Raw genomic sequence first — 14,521 nt, 5'->3', positions numbered from 1 at the left:
AGGCCCCAGCGAAATATAGCAGTACCTCTTTACATAATCCCCTCTAAACATTAGAATTTTGTTATACAATTTTTTTCATACAATAGTCTTGCTCGCAATGCGAAAGAAAATACAATTCTCATGCAGTCCCAGAAGCTACCACTACAGACCCCGAACTGCTCATGACCACTTACTGCCAGCATCAAGGGAACAGTAAGTGCTTATGTACCATAAACGGTCTCTCGATCTCATACTCGTCAACCTTCTCCATTTGCTCCCCTTTTTAATGATTGCAAATCCTTCCTATTACAGGGTTGGGTAGGGTTACTTTAACTTGATTACTTTCAATTACTTTTGGATTACTACATACCAAATATGCTAATAAAAGACAAGAGAAACTAAATATGAATAAAATTATGACTCACAACACGTGGTAAGCTTTCTCTCATGGCTTTGATCTCTTTGATCTCCGGCAAAACTAACATAAAATGCGACAGAAACAAAGTGAGAATAAATCCAAACAGCTTGCCAACATCATTTTTGCCGTTCCATGTATTCCGTTACTCCCCAAGCCTGCACAAAATTTGGTAATTTTATTCATATTTTGTTTATTTTGTCTTTTAATAGCATATTTGGTATTGGAGTAATCCAAAAGTAATTGAAAGTGATCAAGTTAAAGTAACCCTACCCAACCCTGCTATTAGACGATAATATACCTAACGATCACAATGAGGCACCTATTTACGTAAACGTAAAACGCGGATCGCAATTAACCTAAAGTATGAAATTACAGGGTGTCACAAGCCAGAGACAGGGACTGGACTCAATAGCATTCGTTAACTCAGTTTAATTGAAAATCGAGTCGAATCGAGTCCAGAAAAAAAGGTCGGCAACAAGTATCAGGAAGGAAACAGGGCAAAACAGGTCAATGGCCGGGACAGAATAGCAGGGAAGAAACGGGTCCAGGAACAGGTCATTAACAGGTAATCAGGCAGGAGAAAACAGAGCAGGAGATTGTCGGAGGGTACGGTTCATGCCTAGCAAAGCGTAAGTTCGCAGGACGGTCTGACGCTGGTAACAGGGAGCCAGGGGCTTTAACAAGTGGCAGGGAGTCAATCAGCGACCAGGGCTGTTGGCGCCAACGTGGCAGCCGCAGGTGCCCCGAATGAGTAATAATGACAAATGGATGCAATTTCCATGATTCCTCCTTGCAACTTTTACGTTCTCTGCATGTTCGATACATTTTTTATCAATTCACATTCTGTCTGCTGTATAACAATTTTTATACGAGGAAAAATAAAAATAAAAGATCTTGTCTTGCCCATTTGTCTCTAATCCGGTCTGTCACAAGTAGAAGATGACAACGTCCAAGCAGAATGCTAACATTGTCTCATATTCTACATAGTCCAGACATGTTCAAAGTTTGGCCCGGGGGCCAGTTAGAATAGAATAGAATAGAATTTACTTTATTGTCATTCTTTGTAACCATGCACACAGAACGAAATGTCGATACACCTAACCCGTACAGTTAAACTGTAGCGAGCGGATGCAGCCGCAGCCAAACAGGGCGCAGCCATTTTAGTCATTGGGTGACCAAACCCCCCAATTCCAACCCTTAATGCCAAGCACCAAGCAGGGAGGCAATGAGTAGCAATGTTGTAAAGTCGGCCGAGGCTTGAATCAGCGACCTCCCAGTCTCGGATCGGGCGCCCTACCATCTAGGCAACCGAGCTGGTTAGAGCCTGTGATCAATTTTTTACCGGCCCGCGGCCTCTGTAATAAAACTAATATGTGGCCCACCGGGAATGTTGACCCCAGTATAAAAAAATGTGTATCAAAAAAGAAATTCAACATTTCACCAGATGATGGCAGTAGCCCTTTGGCCACCTTGCCCTTGGCTTTCTGAGAGAACTTTAGCCAACCCATTCCCGGAATGGCAACTTTTAACAAAAAAAGAAAAGTTGACAGTGAGGGCCGCCCCTTCCAGGACAATTGAAAATTGGAGTGTTTTTTTTTTTTCAGGAAAATCCCCAAAACCTGTTTCTGCTTAATTTGCCAAGAGACAGTGGCTGCTTTCAATAATACAATATCATGAGGCACTGCCGGACAGAACACACTGACTACAACAAGCTTACTGGAAGCGAATGCAGTGAAAAGGTGAAGCAACTAGAAGCTGCTTTAATGGCACAGCAGCGGTTTTATATGGGACCCTGTGAGTCAAATGAAAATGCTAGCAACGCCAGCTGCAGTGAGTAATAGGTGCCGCATTGTGTTTGTAAGAGGCATGAGAATAGGTCAGGTGTTAAAAGTTGTAAAACGGTGTGGTGAAAATGTGTTCAGGTCACTGTTGGTAGGAACGTGTTACAAAAGAAGACGTTCCTGGAACGCAATTACATTTCTCAGTAATGGTTCCTGTAACGCAGTGTTGAAAAATAAGGATGATGATTATCCTGGCTTGGCAAACGTGCAACCAGTTATTCCAAGATGCGCTACCCTGACTAGTTCAAGTTGTGCTTATTCAGTTAGCCTAGATTTCTTTATTCCACCTTTGTGCAATATCCCTCTGGTAAACTCTGCAAATAAAACTCGTTACTAAAATTATCTTATTTAGAGGTGCTCGTATAAAGCGGTACCACTGTACACACCTTGTGCCCAAGGGCATCTGTCCGCAGGATAAGAGCTCACAACTGTTGAAAAAATAACAAACAACTCAATTGGTTAGGTGAAGGAACCGGTGGAAAACATTTGTAGATACACACAGTAACACACATCGCCCACACACACACACACACACACACACACACACACACACACACACACACACACACACACACACACACTGAAGTGCATTGATCCTTCCTAAGTCTGGGCCTCTAATTGGTGTGTAGATGATACTAGGAACAGAATGACTTCGACTTCTTTTTTTCTCATTTAAAGTTGCGCTACACCCACAAATTTCCCCAGCCATGTCATACTCCACCTTTGGAGACTCTTGTCTTTTAGCTTTGGGTTTAATCATTGTTTTCCCCGACGCTGGATCCTTAAATCCTAAAACATTCTAGTGCCTAAATATCCACAGAAAAAACCCTTTACTTAACAGGTATGTAACCATGGGGGTATACAATTGTACGACCTATTTATGGATTAAGTATGACTTTAGCCCGTGCGTGGGCAAACCTTTTAATCTGCAGGCCGCATTGGGTTGAAAATATTCGCATAAGGGGGTGAGCCAGAGGGGAAAAAAATAACTAATTGATATGTTTAGTTTTTCTTATATGCCAATACAAAATCTTGAATATGATACCTCAACAATGCATGAGGAAAAAATATGAAGTACGACTATCCATTTTTTTTTTTACATTTACATCGAATATCTAATTATAATAATAATATATTTAGTGTTATATTTTTTATATAAATAGACCATTTCATCAGTGATGTTTTAAAACACTAATAAATAAGGCAAAGTAAAATAGTATATACGTTTTGGTAAGCAATACGTTTGATAATTTGCAAGAAAAAACTAAAAATGCAAAAGTTTGGAGGTGGGTTTTTTTCATGAAATTTGATCAATATTTGGATGAATCATTAAATATGTGATAAAAAACAAAAATAACAAATACATAGTAATGTAGCTATCAATTCAAATGTTCGCCATGGGCACGATAAAAAAAGTAGTTTTTTTGGGGGCTCATTAAGGGACACTGGGTATAAGAAAAGCACCAAAATAACAATACATTTAATTGTATGACAGCATTATGTTTACCAATTTTGTATGGCGGGACACATAAAATTGCCTGACGGGCCATGTTTGGCCCATGGGCCATAGTTTTCCCATTCCTGCGTTAGCCTTGCTTTGTATAAAGTACAAATCCCACCAGCCACATTAACTAACAAGTTACAATTACTCATGATATTTTAACTGTACGTCCATACATTTTAATATATGCAAAAAAAAAGTATCTGGTAGGGAAATTGGAGCGTGGAATAACTACAGTATGTCTGCTTGTTGATTCACAAGACTAGGGTCTCATGAAATTTATATGAAACATGCTTCTAAGGGGCCGGTCACACAGCCATTTGCGGCTGAATCACGGCTAAAATTTTGCGTTTTTTTTTTTGCCCGTGGTTGCCCGCGATGGAAAATGCGCAAAATTGGCCAACCCGCTGTTCATCGGTGGTATGCCCGCAAAACAGACACCGTCGACTGTTCCGCTTCCTCATTGCGTCATTTCCGCGTCATTTTCTCGTGTGGACCACGGGTATAAAAGCTCCCGAGCCGGTGTTGTGCCCAAATCCGACTCCTACGCAACCTGAGAGATAAAACGAGGTAAAAGTGGTTGTAGTAGCGAGGGGATGCAAATCTCGGCACCGATGCATTTCTCGGCATAACACCGTAGAAATTATAACCGCTCAAGACACAGTCCCGTGAAGATCAAGATTTCAAGCTATGGCACCGAAGAAGCCAATATGTTATTATTGTAATAGTTTTTCATTTTGATTTTATTATCTTGTTATGAAATGAAAATAAATGTCAAGAAATAAAAATGGATTAAGACGAGGTCACTACGGTGACGGCGATCCATGTCCACCCCTTGACGTCTCGAGCACAACTGACGTGTGCTCGGCAAATCGCGCTGTGTATACGCGGAGAAAGGCATTTGACAGTCACACGCGTAACACGCTAATTTCACGTAATAACACCGCGATACAGGCGCAGAGCATGCTATTACCATGCTCCACCCACGATGACCCGCTGAAATTTCCCGTCCTACCCATGTGTAACCACGCCCTGGCCGCGGCCAGAGCACGTCGTTCCGCGTCATTTCCGCGTCATTACCTCGTGTGCCGCCCGCGGTTCACACGTGCTCAAAGTTTTGAGCAGCTCAAAACTTTTTCGCGCGGCCAACCGCGCGCGAATTTCCGACTGCGTGTTAAGCACTGCTGTATCTCGTCTGTATGGCGATCTCAAAGCGTCCAATAGCGTCCGCATCACAGGCAGAAATTTCTGGCCGTGATTCAGCCGCAAACGGCTGTGTGACCGGCCCCTTACAAATGGAACGTAATACACAAAAACATACATGAAACTTTGCCAGTTATCCCTTTTTTGGCTGCTCTCCCTTTGTTATACCGTGACAACATCCATCTTGGACACAACACCTAGGCATTTGCCAGAAAAACAACCAAAGCTTGACTTAAAACAATCGTAAGCTCTTTGACTAATTGACACATAAAACAATATGACGACTGGCTTGCTAGGGTGGTAATGTTCCTCTGATTACGTCACAGTTCAGGATTACAAAGACAAGACATTTTGTCTTCAAAATGCATTATCTTGGAAATTATTTTGTGTATACTGATGAAATATATATAGAAATTTTATGCAAAAAACATGTTTTTTTCCTCACATTTTGCATGTTTGGAATTTTGAAAAAATCTTAAAGACATTTAATAACCAAGAAAAAAAATGGACTTGAACCACTTAATTAAACGCAACCACCCCAATAATTATAGCATTTTTAAAACACTCTTTCTTAATAAAGGTCAGGACGGACTTTAATATGATGAAAAACGTTAGATTTAAAAAATGAACAAAATAGACAAAAAGGAAAAGAAAACAAAAATGTTGACAATGCAGCGTCAGAAATACCTCATTACCTTGAAATGGTTCAGTCCATTTGATACGGAGCACCCCTCTCACCCCCCTGCTGCAGAGTCTGTAGATTCTCCGGTTCATTACGGTGACAGTATGTTATACAGTGGCATGACTTTGTTATAAAGAGATATTAGTCCTTGTTTTACTCTATTAGAAATAAGAGAGTAAAAACTGCGCATGGCGTAGTAATGGTGTCTCGCCTTGGGTGTAACCAGCCCGTTTTTCAAGTTAAGCACTGCCCAAAATTGTAACATTTTTAAAACTATCTTTTCCCTAATAAGACAAGGGCTTAAATAACACTAGAAAAAGGTAAAACAAAACAAAAATGTGGAATAAGCATCGTTGGTCTATTTGATTCCGAGCACCGCTGTTACCCATTCACAGCTCCCCTTTGGCTCGGTTAGTGTCATAGCCGCAAAGTCAGTAGAGGCTCGGGTATATTATAGTCAGTGTATGTTGTATAGCAGTTAGAAATAAATCAGTAAAAACTGGGTCTGGCGTAGTAATAGTGTTTCTGCTAACCACAAAGTTTGTTGTTTTGTTCACAAATGGTAAGTGACACTCCTGAACAGTGCTGAATGATCCTAAATCACTTAAGGTGAAATGAAAATATGTATATATATTTTTTTAAACAAGTCAGACACTCTGGGTGCTCAGCACCCCTAAAACTCTGACCCTAAAATCACTTCAGTTTTCTGCTAACCACAAAGTACAAAGTGATGTTCAGAAATGGGAATTGACACTCCTGAACAGTGTTGAATGATCCTAAATCACTTTGAAGAGACGGTGTATAATATTTAGTGCCTCTTAGTGGTACAAAAAACTTAAATTCAGTAAAGTAAACATTGATTTTACTCCTAGGCAAAAATACATGAACTAACATACAAATGTTGTTTTATTGAAAAAAAAGTCATAGGTGGACAAATTTGTATTTCTTTTACACAGAGGAAACCATACCTTGGAGTCCCGGGCGGCTATGTTTGTCAGGCATCTAGCTGCTAAACAGTGATAATCTAGCACTGTTTTTTGTTTGAAAACAGTACCCCCTAATGGCCAAATAATGCACACTATAATTGAAATGAAAACACATTTTTTAACAAGTCAGACACTCTGGGTGCTTAGCTACCACAAAACTCTAAACCTAAAATCTCCCCTAAGCCTGGTCATCCTAGAAGGGGATTACCACTTCTCAAGGTTTTGCACTTTTCTCATGCTGAGATTTTTGTGTTTTCCCTTACCTACATGTCCGTTTCAGATCAGGGGATAATGTAATTGTGGCTCGTGGAGTCGTTCGAAACATAATTGTGAATTGACTTGTGGTAATTGCTTGCCAACGTTTTGGTAGATTTCCAATAAGTGTGTGACCAGTCCCGTCAATAAAGTGGAATAATCATTCTTATACACAGAGACACACAGAGCCTCCCACACACATGTCCAGCTAGAGCAAGCTGTTTGAGTTGGTTACGGAGAGAAAATTAAGTCGAGTTATTTCCACAAAAGGGTCTCAGCGGGTCTCATGGATCTTGACTCTTGCCGACTGGGAGCGATTTAGAAAAGGGCGCACATGTGCATTAGTAACTGAAGACGTCAAGGGACAAAGCCGTTCTTGAAAATCCCGCGCCTGCTCCGTGGCCTACGCCGGGATGAGGACATGCTCTCCATCTCCTTCTTTTTTTTCCTCTGACCACTAACTTTATTCTTTCCTTTTTGACTTTTGGGTCCGGAACGCCAGGTTATTTCCCCTCCACCTCCTTTGTTCCCCCTTTCACTCAATTGCACTCATATTGCAGCCTTTTTTCTACATTTCTCTTACTACACCGCCCCCCACCCCTGCTCAGCCCCAGGGACAGACTGCTGATAGACTGTGTACACCAGCTGCCCAAGGGCTATTTTTAAGGAGCATTTGTCCTTCTCCTTGCCTCTGGAGACCGACACAACACAGCAACTTCTCGTCCGTGCACACTCACGTCGGCACACAAACACACATAGGCATTAACACATGCGCTCATTAGCCCGTGAGCATGCATGGCCGGCACTCTGTTCTCACAGACACACACTCCGTCCAAGGGCATTCTGTAGATGCGAAGGTGGGGGTGGGAAGAGGGAGGTTGGGCCGCTTATAAGGGCCACAGCCCCACCACTTAACTACACAGGAGCCCTGGCACTCCCAGCTCGGCCTCAAAGGGCTTATTAAGGGGCCACTCCTCCCAGGTAGCGAGCTAATACACCCCTACTGTTCATCTGATGCTTTATAATAGTTTGTAAAACAATACTGTAAAACACCTCATCGATAGTTAATAAAGGAAGTGAAAAAAAAAATCCTTTGTGTTTCTAGCAATGGCATGTCTAGGAATTTAAAATATTGAAAGAATAAAGAGAAAAAAATAACGATAATTGGGGAAGAAAATTCCTGAAATTTCCAAATTCAATATAGATTCAATATATAACTCATGTCTAAGTCACAAATTTGGATTCATCCTCATGCTATTTAGAAAAACGGATTATTTGGATTTTTTTTTAATTCCTCATTTTATTAGCTTAATGACTTGCTTTTCCTTCTAAAAAAGAGAAATAATCCTTGAAGTGATTACGACTGTTTAACTCAGTGGATGCAAAATACTTTTGAAAATTGTAAAGAGACATTTTGTTATTAAGGGCTATACAAACAAATGTGACTTGACTTGACTAGAAGTATCTAAAGAAGAGTTCGCCAACCTTTCTGAATCTGAGAGCAACGTTTTTGTTTCTGATTAGCGCGAAGAAATTCAAGTTTGATACGCATGTGTAAAATCACCAGGTTGTAAGTATTAGATGTTAGAATAATATCAATGACTAATCACCATGCCAGTTAGAAATCAAATTTCCGAGAGAATCATGATGATCCATGATATTGTAGGACATTACACAGTGCCTGTGTGAACCACGTTGGAGACCCCTGATTGATAGTGTAAAGAGAGTAAGCGTGTAATAAGTGTATACAATAAGAAAGTACATTGACAAGTCACTGTTTTTTATCCCAAAAACAAGCATTTAAAAACTACTTGCTATAAAAGGCAACATACTAATTTTAATAATAATAAAAACAGTATTATTTTACTAATGTATGTATTTCAATATTCCTACATACACCTTTGAAGTTTTAGTAAAGTAAATTAGATACAGCCGGTGTATGTCAATTAGTGTTTTATGAGATCCTTTTAAATGTTAAGAAGGAAATAACACATTCAGGTATTATTACTCCAAGAGCCAAGAAATCTCCGGGCGTTCTCCATTCGGGCCCCACTGCTTTTGAATGCTTTGTACCCTGAGATAAGATCTGCAACTTCAGTGAAAATCTAGGCTTAAGAAACACTATTCCATAGCTTGTGATTGATGCCAACCTCATTTTTTTTTCTTTTCCTGTCCATTCCGGCTGCCTGGCAGGTGGAGGAGTGAGGGAGAAGAATGAACCTGAGGCATACCATCATCTGCATTGACCAGCTGACTGAGATGGTAAGCAGCGTCCTCGCTGTCTTGGACTTCATGAACAATTGTACTTATTACCTATTTTTTGTTGATGTTTACTAAGAGGGAAGCACAGCGGTGCAGTGGTTAAGCGCGTGTGCGGCAATGTTCTGAGGTCATGAGATCGAACCTTCCTGTATGGAGTTTGCATGTTCTCTCCGTGCTTGCGTGGGTTTCTTCCGGGCACTCCGGTTTCCTCCCACATTCCAAAAACAAGCAAGTCAGGTTAATTGGCCGGTCCACATTGTCCCTAGGTGTGAATGAGCGAGTGAATTGTCTGTCCCTGTGTGCCCTTCGACTGGCTGGCAACCAGTTCAGGGTATCCCCTGCCCACTGCCCGAAGATGGCTGGGATGGGCTCCAGCACCCCGCGACCCTACTGAGGATAAGCGGTGCATATAATGGATGCATTGTTACCTCATGCAATCACCACTTGCATGGCCCCTTCTCAAGGTTTCTTAATTTCCTCATGCTGAGATTTTTCAGTTTTTCATGCTGTTTTTCCAGATTAGGGGATGGTGGAAATGTGGCCTGTGCAGTGATTTGTGACTTGAATTAACAGAGTGGGGGGGACGATGATCATAACGTATTGTATTGATATTGGGCGATGTAGGCATCGTATCAAATATGAAAAAGTTCTATGCCTTCTTGTATCCTGGAAAGTGATTATAGGGTGGATTTGTTAACAAGCTTTTTAAATGAAATTCTAAGTCGGCAAATCTTGGCTGTGCTTGTGTGGCATGCACCAAGCAAGCACTGCTGCTCAAAGCACATATAAGGCATAAAATGAATCCTAAAACAACTGCTCCGGGAACCTCGTTAAGGCATTATTTACTTTTATCGTTAGCCAAGGAAGAGGACACTAAAAATCTGTCAGCAGCCTGAAACGCCTGCTCAAGTGTCTCAGCGCTGCTTAATTGTGCCATTTATCAGCCCAAAAAAGCTTACATACTCATAAATAAGCACAATGCCTGTGCAAAGGAATTATAAAAATGTCAGGGCTAATCCACAAGTGAGGCCGGCGTTGATGCATATTAAGTGATTTAGTCGGTGAAGAAGTGAAGCAAAAAAATATGATGGTTAATTTAAGAGTCATTAAAATTGCATGAATGTGCATTGCGCCCACTTTAAGTGGGCTTTTCTCTGATTGCCGGCAAAGAGGGAGAAAGAGCAATACAAGCTCCCACATATTGTGGGCTATAAGCTAGCTGATTGATCACGCCAGAGTCCGGCCTGCCCGAGAGGGAGTTTTAATCGATGCTTCTGATACAGCCTGGTTAATGTGTGTGTCACACCCATGTATGTACGTGTATCATAATTATTCTATGAAAGACCGTTTGAAAAATAATCACACTTGCTCTCACAGGAATATCATACTTACACATGCACAACTGTAATCTTACACACAGTCATACCCATGCAGAAATACTACTATTCTATTTTATTCATATTACTATACTCTCATACACAGTTCTAGACTCTCTCACATATACTGCTACACTCTTATACCCACACTCCTAGAGACTATCTCACACACTATTGTACTCTCTCTCACAACCTCCTTCCTGCCCGGCGTGCCCGAGAGGGTGTCCAAATCGATGCTTCTCATACTGCCGGGTTAATGTGTGTGTCACACCCATGTTTGTGCATGTATCATATTCAATCAATGAGAGACCGTTTGAGAAGTAAATCATACTTGGGCTCACAGTAATATCATACTTACACATGCACAACTATCTTGCACAGACCGCCGTACCCATGATAAAACACTACTACACTCTCTAATGCATACTACTATACTCTAAAGCACACTGCTACACTATCTCACACATACTACTATACACACTCCTTTAGACTTTCTCATACATTATACTCTCTCACATGCCGTCCCTCATGTCTCCTCGAGATGCTTCAGAAACTGCCTGGTAAACGTGTGTATAAACAAGTGTCCTATTCTATCTGCACATGTTTACAACCATTGAGAGAGATTCAAAATTTTCTTTATTGTCATTTACATAAAATAACATGAACGATTTTAAAAAAATATATGTTTAAAAAGAGGGGCAGCATGGCGGCTGAGTAGGGCACAGATTTGAAGTCATAAAATCAAACCTTCCTGTGCAGAGTTTGCATGTTCTGCCCATGCTTGCATGGGGGGTTTCCTCCAGGTACACCGGTTTCCTCCCACATTCCAAAAACATGCATTTCAGTTTATTGGCCGGTCCAAATTGTCCCTAGGTGCGAATGAGCCAGTGAGTTGTCTGTCTTCTTGTGCCCTGCGGCTAGCTGGCAACCAGTTCAGGGTGTAGCCTGCCCACTGCCTGAAGATGACTGGGATGGCCTCCAGCACCCCGGCGACGCTAGGATAAGCGGTGCAGATAATGGATGGTGAATGGATGTTTAAAAAGAGATACAATGAAATAAAATAACATGTGTATACAGTAATCCTTAGCTGGATTCGAAACTTTATTAATTATAATTTAGACTCAATCCGATTTTCAGGTTCAGCTCAGGTTCGATTTAAGATCTTATCTCTAAGTACCGTATTTTCACGACCATAGGGCGCACCATGTCAAAATGTGTCGTCTCTGTAGCAGGTTCTATTTCTGTATTTAACACATAAACAGGGCGCACCGCTCAATAGGGTGGCGTCTGCTTTGGCCCCCTCACTACAATGCAGATAAGCATAGAAGTGTGCATAATTAAAAATATAGCAGCAGCAGAACTGAGTTGGTTTTGGTTTATTTAAGTATTGTTAGCAAAGTAAAACACACGGAAAAAAACGTGTAAAAGTTTGCTTTTCAGCTTCCTTCACCTGCGAACTATCGATTCATTAATCATAAATTCCATGTTCTTCCACTTAGTGTAGAAATCAACACACCATGGCGGAAACACGGAAAACATTCAAAGGTAAGAAAGTTAGGTTTTAGATTTAATTAATATTTGGGCGACAACTCTATTCAGCCTCCAGCACAATAACTTTCAAATTGCCAGATACGCTACGCCGTTAGCATCCCGGAGTACCTCTGCAAACAATGGACGCATTGGGTGTGAGGTCACATGTTCTGTTCTTCAAAAGTTATACACTTGTCACGTTCACAAAGGGCAGGCATAGACGTCACAGGATATCGTATATAAGTTGGTGGAAACGTTAACGATCTCACAAAAACATCAAATTTCACTCCAAAATGTTTTAAAACTTAGGTATAATTTGGCCAAGGCTCGGAGCTGTGACCTCCAAGTCTCGGGGCAGGTGCCAAACACTAAGGCCACCGAACTAATCTACATCAACCTCTTTACATCACCGGCACACAGGGTGCACCGCAAGAAGAAAACCAGAGACATATGTGCGCCTAATGGTCATGGAAATACGGTAGTACAGTATGTATGAGAAAGTATAGTAGTGATTGTCTATGGTGTTTGATTGTATCTGTATAAGAGTTATATATAGTTGTGCTTGTGTGAGAGTATGATGTTATATGTGAGAGTGACTATGATTTACTTCTCAAACGGCCTCTCATAACAACCTGCTTCGCTGCGTGCATATTGAAGTGAGCGTTTTTGTGTGTATCCCTCATTTGAGGAGAGACAATGTTGTACATTCCACAAGGGAACGCAATCATTACCGAAGCAGGAATCCGAAGCCTGGAGGCCACGGCACCGTGCGTCGCGAGGATGGATCCGGCTACTTTCTCGCGGAGACGTGCTGCGAACACGCACTACCTGATTACCGGCGGCCTGCGGATCAAACGTAAGCGTCACCCCATTTCGTATGGGGGTAAACACTTAGGATGACAAAAACAAATTTAGTCGGCCAGGGCTGCATTTGACGTGATGAGCCGAACTTTGCTTCTATCACAAACAGCATCGGCCCATCAATTAAATTTAGATCAGTTTCTTATTTACAGAAAACTTCGGCTTGAACTCAGTTAACGGTTCTCTGATGCAGTGGTCAGCAACCACTAGGGTGGGCAATTCTTGGAATGTTAATATCAATCTGATCCAAGTAAATACATGGTCATAACAATCAAAGTCGATCCGATACCGATAATACGGGTTTGGAAATTTTATGATCATTTAATGAATGAACCCTGCCCATTGAGTTATTTTGTCATGATTTGCCAATTGCAGTAACCTAAACTCACTCGTTCAGCCCCAGCTGCCACTTGTTTCCTAATTAGTCCTCTTCCTATTTAAACACGTCATACTCGTTCACTCATGGTCAGTCCATCTGCGAACCTCAGCGCATGAAAAGAAAGCACTTTTGACTCTGGCTCTCGTTTTGATCCTGACCTGTTTCCTGTATCGATCCCTGACCAAGCTCCGTTCTCCTGTCCCGGTTTCCCGTATCCTGATTCTGTTTCCTGTTTCGATCCCCAATCCAAGCTCCATTCTCCTGTCTCAGCTGCGCGTATCCTGTCCGATTCTGTTTCCTGTATCGATCCCAGATCCCTGGCTTTCCGCTCGTCCTGGCTACCCGACTTGTTCCGATCTCCGACCACGCTCCGTCTCCCGTCCCGGCTGCCCGACTTGTTCCGATCTCCGACCATGCTTCCTATGGCGCTTTTGATTGGAACATGTAGCTTGAAGATAAAGGTTTGCCCGTGCAAATTTCACCTTAGTCAAAGCCAATGTAACATGGGAAATTAGCATGAATCGGTCCGGTTTTAAAAAGCCACTGTTTTACTGACAGTTTACAGTCAAGGTGTCAGCAGCAGACCCCGTTTTGGCTTTATGTAACTCAGGAATCCTTTATATGGAACCTCATTAAATAATGTATGTTCACTGTTGAGACACTTTATGATAAAAACCCAAAAAACAAACTAAACTCTCAAAAACAGAAGCCAAGTACAGGAAACAAATTGATTGGGTGAGTGGTAGGAGTGGATGGATTTTGTTGGATGAGCTGTGGTGGGCAGAGCTCTGCACACACAGAACACTTCCTTCTCTCTCGCACGCACCCACTGCGCTGAAGAGCAGCCGGAAACTTTTCGTTTGCATCATTCAGATTTTATCATTTACGAAAAAAATGAAGGTTAAAATGAGCCTCAAGGATCTTAGGTAACTGCGATAGGGAGACAAGTAAAAGGTGGTCTATTTATTAATATGGGATCACCACCTTATCGTGGTGGGGCACTTTGTGCGTCTCCATGACCCATAGAGCTATGTCGACGGGAGTCTCGTACTCCTGGCAGGGTTACCCAAGCCGAACAGGTCGAAGGGTAGAGTCCAGACTAAGAGTGATCCCAAAAGCTGGTGGCGGCACGCTTTGAGGCGGTTTACCACAGACCTGGATCCCGGCAGCCGCCTGCAGTTGTAGGAAGATGCCGGTCGTCTAGGGTCTCCCTTGCCACTGGAACCATCTTCTTTACGATCAAGATAG

Source organism: Urocampus carinirostris, chromosome 9 (genome assembly GCF_059441175.1).
Source record: "Urocampus carinirostris isolate Australia breed hairy pipefish chromosome 9, RoL_Ucar_1.0, whole genome shotgun sequence".
Classification (NCBI taxonomy): domain Eukaryota; kingdom Metazoa; phylum Chordata; class Actinopteri; order Syngnathiformes; family Syngnathidae; genus Urocampus; species Urocampus carinirostris.
This window is presented reverse-complemented; position numbering follows the sequence as displayed.